The 13,401-nt window shown below is 33.5% G+C and overlaps 1 long non-coding RNA gene across 1 annotated transcript; it reads left to right on the top strand.

Moving 5' to 3' along the window:
* The first annotated feature begins 5,887 nt into the window (after positions 1-5,887).
* LOC149923307 (uncharacterized) lies at positions 5,888-12,203 on the top strand. The gene is made up of 3 exons (XR_016477140.1): positions 5,888-6,249; positions 9,281-9,436; positions 12,126-12,203. It is a non-coding gene; the product is annotated as an uncharacterized LOC149923307 (long non-coding RNA).
* Positions 12,204-13,401: the final 1,198 nt, after the last annotated feature.

The raw sequence follows: 13,401 nt of genomic DNA, 5'->3' as shown, positions 1-13,401 counted from the left end.
GTGACCCTGAAAATGAAGTTATTTATCAAGAATTATAAGGTTATCCGGATGAAACTAATCAGAATGAATCGTCTCAAAATAGATTTCCATGTGAAATGTTCAACGAAAAAATTTCTTCGGGAAACTGTTTATCAAAAGGAGAAGTTGCCTTACTTATTCAAGCTTTTTCACTTAGACATAGTTTGAGTGTTGCTGCCTTAGATGATTTGTTAAAGCTGATAAACACTATAATTGGAACTGAAGTTGTTCCAAATTCAAAGTATCGATTTAAAAAACTTTTTCCTGTTAGAAATTGTGTTAAGAACTTGCTATGTAATGAATGTATTGAAATTCTTAGCGAAACATTTGTCTGTCCAAATTGTACCAAAAGGTATGAAAGTAATGAAATTATATCGAGTTTTTACACCCTTCCTTTGGAAGGGCAGCTCACACAGTTATTTGAAGATTCAAATATAACTCCCAAACTTTATTATAAATTAGAAAGATGAAAGATTAATGACGTTGGTATTGAAGACATTTACGATGGAAAAATTTATAAACATTTGTCAAAACAAGGGCTTTTTTAAGTAACCCTAATAATATTTCCTTAACTTTCAGCACCGATGGGGCATCAGTATTTAAATCAAGCAAGTATTCTGTGTGGCTAATTTTTGTTACTCTAAACGAGTTGCCCCCTAATAAACGTTTTAATCAGGTTATTTTGGTCGGCTTATGGTGTGGGTATGTAGATCCAAAAATGGATGTGTTTTTACAACCATTCGTCACCGAGATGGAACATTTACACAGTGTTGGTTTTAATTGGGTTAGAAATGAAACATAAAACATAGTTACTAATGTTATTGCTATTTGTAGCTGCCCGGATTCAGTTGCTCGCCCCAAAATGCAAAATTTTATGCAATACAACGGATACTATGGTTGTAGTTGGTGTCTACATCCAGGAAACATTGTAATTGTTGAAAAGTCGGGTTTGAAAAAAAAGAGCATTAGTAATACAGAAACAGAAAATATATATGCAGATCGCAATGAACAGGAAACAATTAGCGATATGGAAGCCACACTACTAGATGGAAAACCTGTTTTCGGAATTAAGGGACCAGGTCCACTTATAAATCAACCCTTTTTAATATTATTGATGGTTTTGTACCAGACTATATGCATGTGGTGTTGCTTGGGGTCATAAAAACTCTGACAGAAATATGGCTTACAAGAACAGGTACAGATTATTATATCGGGTCTCCAACAGATATTTCTCTTATTGGATTCCGCTTGAAAAATATAAAACCACCACACGAAATAGCTAGGCGGCCTAATTCATTAAAAGACAGACACTTGTGGAAGGCAAATGAGTGGCGAAATTGGCACCTGTTTTACAGTTATCCTTCTATCTTAAATATACTGCCAAAACAATATGTTAGACATTTTTGTCTCCTGTCAAAAAGTATTTGTTTTACTGAAATCTTCAATTTTACAAAATGAGTTAAATAAATCGAACAAATTTTGTAATTAGGAAGTGAATGAGTATCAAAATCTTTATGGTCCGGATACTATGGTTTCTAATGATCACTTCCTTTTGCACTTGCCAAATAGTGTTTTCAACATGGGTCCCCTATGGGCACATTCGGCTTTTGTATTTGAGGATGCTAATTGTAAAATAATATCTTTTGTAAATGGGACGCAAGGTGTTCCTATCCAAATTTGTGAAAATTATTTTGGAAAACTTGGTTTTGAGATGGTTGCACAAAATATTTGTTTTAAACTTGATAACTCTGCAAAAGTGTATTTTGAGCAACTGGGTTTTAAAATTAATATAAAAAAGTGGACTATTTTAGAACTATGGGGAAACCAGAATTTAGACGACTAACTAATGAAGAAAGAAATTTTTGCCAAAGAGATGGCTTAAATTTCAATTGCACTGAAAATGAAATTTGTAGAATATTTAACAGAGCAAATTACAGAAAGTTCATTTGACATGGAAAAAATTATAAAAGGTCTATTAAGCGAAATAACTGCTTTGTGCTCTTTGAATGTCATAGTTATATTCTTTATGGAAAAATTCAATATTTTATTTATATTGGTGTATGTGCTGATTTCAGTGAGCCAGGAAATATTTTGGTGGTTATTGAGCATTACGAAAACAAAGAATCTTTGTTGCCTTACATAGAAATTGCAACCCGAACTAAAAAGAAATATATTCTGAAATTATCTTGTATTCGAGAGAAATGTGTTGTCTTAAATGTAAATAAGATAATTTATTTATGCAAGCTCCCTAATCGAATAGAATGTTTAAGAATCATGTAAATTTTAGATTTCAATATGCAATTTAAAATGAATTGGTTTATTAACCAATGGGTTTCCAATAGACTAGTTATTGGTTTCCGATTGGCGTTGATTGGTATTGAATTGGTCCAGGAGACCAATTGGTTACCAATAGATCAGCGTTGTTGGTTTCCGATTGGCATTGATTTTTATTGAATTGGTCGAGGAGACCAATTGGTTACCAATAGATCAGCGGTGTTGGTTTCCGATTGGCATTGATTGGTATTGAATTGGTCAAGGAGACCAATTGGTTACCAATAGATCAGCGTGTTTGGTTTCCGATTGGCATTGATTGGAATTGAATTGGTCAAGGAGACCAATTGGTTACCAGTAGATCAGCGTTGTTGGTTTCCGATTGGCATTGAATTGTTCTGGGGCACCCAATAAATTTCCCATAGATACATTTTTGCTTCCGATAAATTACCTATTAGTACCAAGCAAATTCCAATTACAAATTTAATGGTTTTTTAATACCATATAGATAACCAATTGTTTTCCATCTAACCTAATAGAAAACAAATCAGTTTTCAATGGTTTTTTGTATGGGTTGAAACCCTTCTGTCCTGACCTGTTTTAAAAATCTAGCAGACGAATTTTCCCTTTAAAAAATTAGAAAAAACCGTAGTCTTTAATTTATTTTTTCTGTCATGGCGTGACCAGTGCTTCCACTTTGAGGGATTTTATCCCTTTTTAGGGATTTTCTTTTTGAAGAGAGGGAAAATTAATGGATTTTTTCGAAAATTAAGGATTTTGGGAATTTTCCTAATTTTCGCTAGAAATATTTTGGTCAAGTACTTTAAATACCCCGCCTCTACCTTATTGGAATCCACGAATGAAATTAACTAAGATTCGGAAGTGTGTCATAGATTTTAAATTCTTTCTAAGAAAAATAAATTTCATTATATAAGGCCTGAAAATTATAAATCTTATTGTTTTAGTTAAAAAATTGTGAAAGGGATAAAAACGGATTTATTAGAACCGACAGACGGAGAAATGAGATTGTCAAAGTGGAAGCACTGGGCATGACTTGTTTTTGTCTTACAAATATCGGCGGTTTATAATCGATAACAAAACCGGTCTACCGTTGGAATTTCTGGCTATTTTATTTATTTTTACTTTAGTTTATTACTCGAAGATCTATTTGATCCGAGTTTCGCATTACTCGAAGACCTATCGGTACGAGTTATTAGTAAGTTTTTAATTTTCTTCAAATTTGTTTAGGATTTAGAGATATTATCCCTTTTAATTATGGACTTATCTACCTTTTCGCGTATTTTATCAACCTTCTCACAGTCCATAGGTGGTTGCTTCTTACTTAACTTATCGTATATACTATTCTCCACCACACTCCCCCCTTTTCGGCTTTCCGTTGCTATACGCAACGCGTTTTAAAATTTTTAATGTTTAGGCTTAGTTTTTCTTTTCGATTTGATAGTCGCCAGCCAGATTTCCCGCACGGTACTGATAAGTTCCAAATAGAACAAAACCGGTCTACCGTTGGAATTTCTGGCTATTTTATTTATTTTTACTTTAGTTTATTACTCGAAGATCTATTTGATCCGAGTTTCGCGTTACTCGAAGACCTATCGGTACGAGTTATTAGTAAGTTTTTAATTTTCTTCAAATTTGTTTAGGATTTAGAGATATTATCCCTTTTAATTATGGACTTATCTACCTTTTCGCGTATTTTATCATCCTTCTCACAGTCCATAGGTGGTTGCTTCTAACTTAACTTATCGTATATACTATTCTCCACCACACTCCCCCCCCTTTTTCGGCTTTCCGTTGCTATACGCAACGCGTTTTAAAATTTTTAATGTTTAGGCTTAGTTTCTCTTTTCGATTTGATAGTCGCCAGCCAGATTTCCCGCACGGTACTGATAAGTTCCAAATAGAACAAAACCGGTCTACCGTTGGAATTTCTGGCTATTTTATTTATTTTTACTTTAGTTTATTACTCGAAGATCTATTTGATCCGAGTTTCGCGTTACTCGAAGACCTATCGGTACGAGTTATTAGTAAGTTTTTAATTTTCTTCAAATTTGTTTAGGATTTAGAGATATTATCCCTTTTAATTATGGACTTATCTACCTTTTCGCGTATTTTATCATCCTTCTCACAGTCCATAGGTGGTTGCTTCTAACTTAACTTATCGTATATACTATTCTCCACCACACTCCCCCCCCCCCCCTTTTCGGCTTTCCGTTGCTATACGCAACGCGTTTTAAAATTTTTAATGTTTAGGCTTAGTTTCTCTTTTCGATTTGATAGTCGCCAGCCAGATTTCCCGCACGGTACTGATAAGTTCCAAATAGAACAAAACCGGTCTACCGTTGGAATTTCTGGCTATTTTATTTATTTTTACTTTAGTTTATTACTCGAAGATCTATTTGATCCGAGTTTCGCGTTACTCGAAGACCTATCGGTACGAGTTATTAGTAAGTTTTTAATTTTCTTCAAATTTGTTTAGGATTTAGAGATATTATCCCTTTTAATTATGGACTTATCTACCTTTTCGCGTATTTTATCATCCTTCTCACAGTCCATAGGTGGTTGCTTCTAACTTAACTTATCGTATATACTATTCTCCACCACACTCCCCCCCCCCTTTTCGGCTTTCCGTTGCTATACGCAACGCGTTTTAAAATTTTTAATGTTTAGGCTTAGTTTCTCTTTTCGATTTGATAGTCGCCAGCCAGATTTCCCGCACGGTACTGATAAGTTCCAAATAGAACAAAACCGGTCTACCGTTGGAATTTCTGGCTATTTTATTTATTTTTACTTTAGTTTATTACTCGAAGATCTATTTGATCCGAGTTTCGCGTTACTCGAAGACCTATCGGTACGAGTTATTAGTAAGTTTTTAATTTTCTTCAAATTTGTTTAGGATTTAGAGATATTATCCCTTTTAATTATGGACTTATCTACCTTTTCGCGTATTTTATCATCCTTCTCACAGTCCATAGGTGGTTGCTTCTAACTTAACCATCCACTTAACTGTATCTAAATTGTAATTATAAAATAACTCCATAGGCCTCTTTAAACGTATATGTATAAATTTATATTATTATTACAGAAGATGCGGCAACCAGACCCGTCTTCTTTCCATTGTTAAACTTGGTCAACCAGAGCCAGTTTAATTTAATAGTATTAATTTCATTGTGTCTTTAAGGTAAATATTGTTAGTGTAAGGTCATTTATTTTGTTATAACTGATTGTTATAAACAACAAAGCCCAATTAAATATTTTTATTGTTCTGCACTCACCCATGTTTTGATGGCTGTATGGCTTTTCGACCTAGCCCTTCCCAAACTCTAGAGAAGAAGAAAAAATATCATTTACCTTCAAAGACAGAATAAAAATCGGCTCTAATATCCCGAACAAATAAATTCTATAGCTACGACACGGGGAATAAAGTTAAGATCTTTCCCTCGAATTTAATGCGTGGGCCCTTAAACGATAACCTCGGTTATTCCTTTTGGTAACTCCCCATCCCTTTCAGATTTCGTCGGCCACGAACCCCCCTGAAAGTGTTAGTGTCGTAATAATTTCTTATTGTTTTTATAGATTAGAAATGGATCGCTCACCGTTGGCACTAGTTGTCGACAAAATCGAAAGCGACTTATCGGACAGTCATAGTGAAGATGAACGGGACCATGGACGTACTGGAAATGGACGCCGTCCTAAATGTGCTCGATGTAAAGTGCATGGAGAGAGTGTCCCTATAAAGGGTCACAAACGGTTTTGTCAATTTAAGGACTGCAATTGTGAAAGTTGTGCTATAATACAGCAAAGACAACAAGTTATGGCAAGGCAAGTTGCCCTGAGAAGAGAACAGGCGCAAGATGAAGAACGAAAATTAATGGCCAACAACAGTAATATCAGGTAGAAGTAGCCCTGATTTGAAAACAAAAACATAATTTTGTCTTGGTGGTAATTGAGTCCAATTTTAATTTCTTTATGGTTTAATTTTTTGACTACACTACTAATTAGGACCAGGGCTTCTAGCAATCCTATAATTCCTATCTTTCTTGACGCAATTTTAAACTTGCTCTCCATCCTGTACTAGGTTATGGCCTCTTTTATAATTTGGTCCTAGAAATTTGGACAAGGGAGAGATGCTTACTACTGGGTTATAACAATAACTAGTGTGTTTTTGTCAAAATAGTTTGAATTTTTCTACATAAGGCTCTTTAGAATATTTCGGTGCTAATACTGGTGTAGTTTTGTGTAAAATCCCATAGGTCATAGTTATTGCTGAAAGTTGGTCTTTGCGCCTCTCTTATTTGTGAGAAGAAAGAATCGTTTGTATCCGTTCTTCTACCGAAATTATTTTTCTGTCTGTTCTTACTTGGGGAGAGGGGAATTAGTGCATCTAATATTTAGTAGGATTTATGAATTGGCTGCTAATAAAAGGTTTGATTTGCACCTAGTTAGGGCATTTCTTAAACTCATCCGCTGAAAGGATAAGTAGAGTTGGATCTGTCCCATTTCAGAATTTTAGGGGGTCCAACACCCATTGTTGTTAGAGATTGAAGTTCTCGCTTTTTTGTCTCTTGTGAAAACGAGCAAAATGTGCTGGTGCCTAGCAACAGAATCAATGTGAAAGAGAGAACCTATTAAGTTTTAAAATCGGTAAATGGCAAAATATACTCATCCTTCAAACATCGTACCAATTGGTGCCTAGGATGGACAACTATTGTTTAGATCAAACTTGTGGTCTTGGGCAAAGGGCTTAGACACCAAAATTGACAATTATCTGGCATACAATAAATGCTATTAGTACTAAAATTATTATCAACATTATGAGATAGGATTTTCCTCCTGCGTTTTTTTAATCGGAACGCATGTGTTTTACTTCAAGTTTGCAAGTTAATTGTTATAGTATTGTGTTTTTTTAAAAGAACACTTTTACTAAGTACGGCAACTTTTAGTACTTCAAGTATGGTAGTCATCCAATCTTTTTTATCCTTTGTTAATAAAGAAAAAGTTACTAGTGCATGGTTTTTACAATAACGGTTAATTCAATCAATCTCATTGCATATTTAACTTGGCATCCACTAACATTTATTAATCGCCTCTTCGTACAGGAGTGGAATTCCTTTCTGGAAAACTTAAAGGACATTGCCGGCTGCGCTACTTACTTGGACCTGTACAATTATCGCTACTCCTAGTCTCGACGTTATTGGTTTTAATTCCTTTGTCGGGGTTCAATCGAACTAAAGAACTAACTCTAGTTTGTTTAGTTTGAGAATACAGTGTCAAATTTTTCAGCATCTCGGGTAGATGCCAATACTATAAAAATTGACATGGTGCTTTATATTAAATTTGAAAATTAGAAACAAGCCAATTAATAAAACTTAAAAAGTAAAAATTACATGTCATATTACACGAATTAATAACATAATACAGAAAGTTTTAGGTCTTTAAGTTCATAACACTTAAATAGAAGTAAATTACAGGCCTGTCACTGGAATCTGAAAAATAGGGAAAAGGGGGTTCATTTTGAGCCAAAGTGAGTTTTTTAAACTTATAAAAATTAATATATACCTTTTAAAATACATAAAAGCAACCAAATTCAGCCAACTGTAGTTTTTAAACTGATTTATGGGTAATTTTGGCTTTAAAGTGGTCGCCATATTATTCTTTCAAGGTTTTTCGCTATTATAGACAACTTTACGTCTGACAACGTTTTGCAAATGGTTTTTTTTGGGAATTACTTGAAAATTGTTGAAATTATTATTATTGTCAAAAGGGGTGGAAAGCCAAGCACACCCTAGGTTCATTGTGCATCCCCCAACCTGTGACTTTAGATTAAAAGTCCTACTTCCGACACAAAGTTACGAATCCGTTTGGCTGGGATGTTGTAGAAGTCATGAGTCTTCAACCGGTGCACACAATAGAAAATTTAAAAAAACAATTGTACATACAACCATACATTACGGGTGGCATATGCCTCTGTGCCTCCCCCTTGGCTATGCCACTTTGCAATAGTCAACCCCTGAATTCTACTTTCCAACTTTGACAATTTCATATTTCTTAACAACAGGGTTGGCACTTTGAAGGTTTTTTAATAAAAATCAAATCAATAAATTTTTTATATAAATTTGATTTTAATGAATTTATTGGTTTTTATATAATTTATAGCTGTCAATGGGTAATTAATGGATATTTCACTTTTGAAATTCTATTTTTATAAAATGTCGTGTAAATTGCCAGGAAGGCTGGTCTCTGATGATGAAAATCTTAGGCATTTCAAATCCGGCAGAACGCATTGAGGTACTAAGAACTATGAAAGACTTAATTTGGCACCATGAAGTTCTACTTTGGCGATGGCTTAAGCCTAACTTGGGCCTTGGTGTAATGGATTTTTACATAGAGAGAGAACCGTCGACTGCTTAGACTGATTCTGAAAGTATAACAAGGCAGCATGGGCGAATGTTAAGGTTCATAGTTCTTAGTCCCTCTATGCGTTCTTGAAACCGGTTTGACAAAACATTGTAAATATCATTGATTTTAATTTACAATGCAAATTTAACAAAGTGTACCTATTTTTTATAAGTTACTTTAGAATGTAGTGTAATTCTAATTGATTCATTTTGTTATTAGAAAAGAGTTATTTTGTATCAACAAATAATTAATGCCCATTATTTTTATCATTTTTTGAAACATGGAATTATGATGCAATCAGGATTATACTTTTTTTACTAATCACTGTTGGAAAATGAGGATAATTTATTGGTTCTTATTTGAGAAGGAAATAATTGATACATATACTGTAATGTCATATTAGACATTCATAAAAATGAGTGATGTAAAACCATTTGTAACTTATTAGGTTTGGGCTTCAATTGCTATTGGACATTTATGAGGATAAAATCCGACATCAATTCATTTGTTGTCACATTTGAAATGAGTGGATGAATCTAAAATTTAATGAATTTCTCTTTCATTTTTATGTTAGGAAAAAGCCCTACTAAGGAAATGCAGGAATCACTACTTTGTAGAAATTTTAAATCTTTAAATTTATCAAAAGAAGAGATGGTCACTGTACTTCGGTATAACGTCCTTAAGGAAAATAATTTTGATGTTAAACTGACCGAAGAACAGGTGTTGATGGGTAATGTAATTTCTGTAAATTTCCAGCCTAGGTTGAACTTAAGGTATTAAACTTATAAAGTTCTCAAACTACAAGCCATTACATAACTTTAGGCTGCTAGTGTTGTAAGAAATGAAAGTTTGGTGAAATTTTCTCCAATATTTTGAATGGTGAAATTAAATTGTTCCTCCAACTTCGATACGACCCACTATCGAGCCTGGATAAACTGAATGATGCATGCTCATTTCAGCAGCTTTGTTTTCTATTGTAAGTCTAGTGTAATCTATTAACCTTTTAAAGTCAGTATTTTTAATATAATGCAGGTTCTGGTTTTTTTAATTTAAAAATTGATATTACGTTAAAATGGAATTCGTTACTGATTTTTAAACATTTTTCCTAGATATAACTGATTATTAATTTGCTTGTATTGGTAATGTTAACTAATATTTATATTAATCTATATCACAACGAACGGAATTAAAAAAATCTGCTATTCGTTATAGGTGCCTTTTTCTACCTAGATGGTGTCTGTTCTCCCTTGAACTAAAAAATAACTTCAGTCTCTTCCCTTAGATTGTTTTTTTTAAATATATATATATAAAGGAGGATCATTATTTGAAATCGACAGAAAAGAGTTTTTTATTTTGCTTTTTTATACACAGTATACCGCCATACCAAAAATAAGTGGGTCCGGTGGTCGTCTACATATAGCCGAGGAACCGAGGATTTTTTCGTTCTTATTAAAAACATGAATAACTGAAATTTTGGCACATTTTCTACCGTAAAATTTATATCTAAGGAGAATGAATATGTGGAGACGATCGTCCGGCTACCGGCACCTTGAACGCTTTTCCCCTGTCTTGCGCGGAGGAGGAGTCAATACTCGAAAGTTTTAGTTTTAGTTTTGTAACTTTTGTTTTAGGTTCTTTTCGTGGGAACCGCCGATAAGCGAAACGTGAGGGGGCGGTGCTGCTTGGAGGTACGAAACATCTACAATATTTGATATTTAAACTTTTATTTGGAAGCTTTATTTATCCATTTGACGGTTTTGACCATTTAACCGTTGCCTAAGTGCCGAGGCCGATCATTTTTGAACCCTCGGCCTCGGCCCGAGGCAGTTTTTCGTTCCTTGTTCGATCCTTGTTTTTAAGTTGACATTAAGTGGTTTTACACCTATAAATTGATATTAAGTTGCTTTAAAGTAGGCTCAAGTTGCCAGCATATTTCAAGAAACTAGTTAAAGGGGTAATAAGTTGGTTTTAAGTGGCCTCCATTAAGCGAAATCAGAGTTGGTTTTAAGTCTACTTCTAGTTGGTATTAAGTGGTTTTTAAGTAGGTTTTAAGTTAGTATTTAGACAACCTATTTTTTTGGTAATGGCATGGAGAATCTGGTAATTATTTCAATGATATTGTAACCTAATTATGTCTTAAGTGAGAGATCATTAAATTACCAATTGTTAAAGAAGTTTTAGTTTTTCTTTCATCAAAGACAAAAATATTTTTAGATTATAGATTTATAATTGGTTAAACGATAGTTAACTAATATTTTAGCAGGTGGATTTCCGAGAATGTTATATTGATAGTATGATATAAATTTAATATTTATAATAAATGAAATAGTCTGTTATAAAATGAAATATAATTTGTACTGGTTATATAGTTGGATTAAAATTATCTTTGCTAAAGTGGTTTTTAAACCAAATCATTTTATTAACCATTCTCACTATTCTGACTGACTAGTATGGTCTAGTTCTAACTGGAACTCTAAATTAGCACACAATAACTGGCGCCCTGACTTGGTCACCTAAGTGCTAGCCAAGTTGTTTAAAATTCGCTCAAGATTAATTCAATACCTTGAACTGCTTTTAAGCTAGTTATCTACCACCATTGGCTTGATGGACAACGCCTTTTTGCTTGAAATAAAAGCTCGAGAACCCAAGGTGCTAGGCCAGCTGGTGATAGTTTTGCAATGATATTTGAATGTTTAAGTTGGTTTTTAGTGTGCTACCCATAAGCGATTGGAAAATATTTCCACCTGGGGGCCTAGACGAATGACGAAATACAAACAAAGCCCTATTGTGGAACCTATACTTTTATAACCATTAAATATCATGTAAACCATATCACGTTAATCAATTTTAATTAAGATAAATCTAGAGGTGTAGGAATACTTGAAAATTGTAAGTACTCGAGTGCAAGATAACTTGAAAGAATCTAAAAATCAGCTAAGGCTAATACCAAGGCACCACCTTAGGCCAAAGTCATCTAGCGACTTATAATGCCGTTAAACAGGTGGCCGGGTTCACCAAGGCCAAGAAATTACTCTAATCTGACTCAAGTTTAGGCATGAAGGTTCCCTTGATTGAGCCCAATGAAATATTTTTAAAGTTTGTTGTTAATTTTTTATTGAACTTATCATTTTGCAATTAGTTAAAAATATACAGATTCTCTTTATTAAAAACGTTTTACGGATAAGTTTAGTACTCTACAACCATTTCTCAGGACTCAAGCATGTCTTATATTATAGGAGTCGAAGGAGCCCAATTTTCAAGGAGTTGGAACTAGACTCGCGAGAAAAACCCAAAATATATTACCCACACATCCCTATTTAAACCCTAATAGCTAAATTTTCACTGTGTATTATTTATATGTGGGGTAACGAAATGTGTTTGGTTAAATTGATTAATGTTGTTGCTTCTTTCTCTTTTAGAGTTGAAAATTTTCCAGGAAGAAGAAGCCAGGAAGTAAGTTTGGTTTAAAACTAACTTGAAGTGTACCAACATCAGTTTAAATGTAAAGTTATGTAAAGATCCCCATAATTTAGAGTGATGTATCCATAGGCATACTCGTGGAATCTTTATAAAATAGGCTGACCATGGACTAATTATTATGTCTTGTCTAGGTCTTTAAACTGCCCTGATGCCTAGCCACTATAATGGTTTGCTCAAACCTAGAGGTATCGAGGAATTATATCAAAATATCAGGGATATTTGTGAGGGTTTATTTCTATTCTTGACACAGGACCCCGTACACCTTCTACTAATGTAAATTTATTAATGGAAAACCTTGATTAGGACATCAACAGAAGGGTTTGATATGCAACGAGTCAAAATCTGCACTTAATGTTATTTGCCCCTCAGAAACTAAGAAACAGCATTTATCCCATTCAAACTTTAGGCGCAACAAATATTCAAAGAGTCAAAAATTATAAGTATTTGGGCGTTTATCTAGATGAGGATTTGTCATGGAAGGAGCACATTGATTTTTCTCTTAACAAAACGCGTCAACGCCTTTGGCTTCTCTATCCACTGTTTAATTGTTTAAATATTATATCTAAATCTATTTTACATAACGCTTTGGTTGAGTAATTTTTTGATTATGGTTCATTGTTCTATAACTCAGCCACCCAATAAAATCTTAAAATTAAATGTGCAAAAGAGAAATAGGAGATCGTCAGCTACAGATGCCAGAAATGAATTAGGATGGCTGAATTTAAAAAATAAATATTTACACAATCTATGCATATTCATGTTTAAGATAAAAGAAAACCAAATGCCAGAGTATGTCCTTACTATGTTTAAAAATATTACTCATAATCACAATACACTAAACTGTCAATCTAATTTTTCACGAACTTTCAAAGTATCTAATATTACCGACAAAAGTGTTAAAATATGTGGAATTCGTCTATGGAATTCTTTGCCAAACACTGTTAAACAACTTAATTCCCTGCCAATGTTGAAAATGGAAATTAAGCGTTATTTGGAATCTTTGAACATTTAGTTTTTAGTTTTATTTTTCTTGTAGTTTAATTTAATTTAATTGTGACGGACTCCATTGTAAACCAGAGCTTTATTGATCTGAATTGGAATATCCATTATTATTATTATTGCTATTATTATTATTATGGGAAAATGGATTTTGGCCATGAAATTTGGATATGTTGTCCTCCTGATCATGCTGAACAAAAGTGGCAATAGGCCCAA

Source organism: Leiobunum rupestre, chromosome 11 (assembly GCF_980474605.1).
Source record: "Leiobunum rupestre chromosome 11, qqLeiRupe1.1.hap1, whole genome shotgun sequence".
In the NCBI taxonomy this organism is placed as follows: Eukaryota; Metazoa; Arthropoda; class Arachnida; order Opiliones; family Sclerosomatidae; genus Leiobunum; species Leiobunum rupestre.
Note: the sequence above shows the minus strand (reverse complement) of the source record. Positions and strands in the feature narration are given on the sequence as shown.